Source organism: Nannospalax galili, unplaced genomic scaffold (genome assembly GCF_000622305.1).
Source record: "Nannospalax galili isolate Female #2095 unplaced genomic scaffold, S.galili_v1.0 scaffold210, whole genome shotgun sequence".
Taxonomy (NCBI): Eukaryota; Metazoa; Chordata; class Mammalia; order Rodentia; family Spalacidae; genus Nannospalax; species Nannospalax galili.
The window spans coordinates 2,105,325-2,106,901 of NW_008329365.1; positions in this window are offsets into that span (position 1 = coordinate 2,105,325).

Below are 1,577 nucleotides of genomic sequence, written 5' to 3' on the forward strand. Positions count from 1 at the left end.
AGGCCTTCTCTGCATCTATTGAGATGACCATGTGGTTCTTGTCTTTGAGCCCATTTATATGATTTATGATGTTTATTGACTTAGGTATATTGAACCATCCCTGCATCGCTGGCATAAAGCTGACTTGATCATGGTGGATGATTTTTTTGATATGTGTGTATATGCAGTTTGCAAGTATCTTGTTGAGAATTTTTGCATCTATGTTCATTAAGGATATGGGTCTATAGTTTTCTTTTTTGGTTGTATCTTTACCTGCTTTGGTATTAGAGTGATGCTGGCTTCATAGAAGGAATTTGGAAGTTCTCCCTCCATTTCTATATTTTTGAATAAATTAAGTAGTACTGGATGTAGATCTTCTTTAAATGTCTGATAGAATTCTGCTGTAAATCCATTTGGTCCTGGGCTTTTTTTAGTCGGGAGGTTTTGATTACTGTTTCCAATTTCTTTTTGTGTTATGGGTCTGTTTAAGCTGTTAATCTCTTCTTGGTTTAGTTTTGGTGGTTCCCATGCCTTTAGATATGCATCCATTTCTTTTAGGTTTTCAAATTTAGTAGCATATAGGTTTTTAAAGTATTCCCTTATAATGTTCTGTATCTTTCTGGTGTTTGTTGTGATGTTTCCCCTTTCATCTCTGATTTTTTTGATTTGGAGGTGCTCTTTCTTTCTTTTTGTTAACTGGGCTAGTGGTCTGTCAATCTTGTTCATCTTTTCAAAGAACCAGCTGTTGGATTCGTTGATTCTTTGTACTATTTTTGTTGTTTCGATTTCATTAATTTCTGCCCTGATTTTTGTTATTTCTTCTTGTCTGCTGGGTTTGGGTTTCATTTGTTGTTGCTTTTCAAGTGTCCAGCTCTTGGATTTGTTGATTCATTGTATTGTTCTTTTTTTCAATTTCATTAATTTCTGCCCTGATTTTTGTTATTTCTTCTTGTCTGCTGGGTTTGTGTTTCGTTTGTTGTTTCTTTTCAAGTGTCTTGAGTTTCAATGTTAAGTTATTTATTTATGATCGTTCCACTTTTTTGGTGTAGGCACTTAGAGCTATAAACTTCCCTCTAAGGACAGCTTTCAGCATGTCCCAGAGGTTTTGTTATGTCATATTGTCCTTTTCATTTAGGTCCAGGAATACTTTTGTTTCTTTCTTAATTTCTCTTTTGACCCATTCATCATTCAGGAGTGTGTTGTTTAATCTCCATGTGTTCATGTGGTGACTAGGGCTTCTTCCAGTGTTGATTGTAAGCTTTATTGCATTGTGGTCTGATAGAATGCATGGGATTATTTCAGTCTTTTTGTATTTGTTGAGGTTTGTTTTGTGCCCCAATATATGGTTGATTTTGGAGAAAGTTCCATGGGTTACTGAGTAGAAAGTATGTCCTTTGGTGCTTGGGTAAAATAACAGTAGATGTCTGTTAGGTCCATTTGGTATATGGTATTGTTTAATTCAGATAATTAAGATAGTCTCTCTGTTAACTCTCTGCTCTGTTGATCTATCTAATGGAGATAGTGGGCTATTGAAGTCCCCTACTATTAATGAGTTGGGGTTAATTTGGGGCTTAAAGTCCTGTAGTATTTTTTTTTTC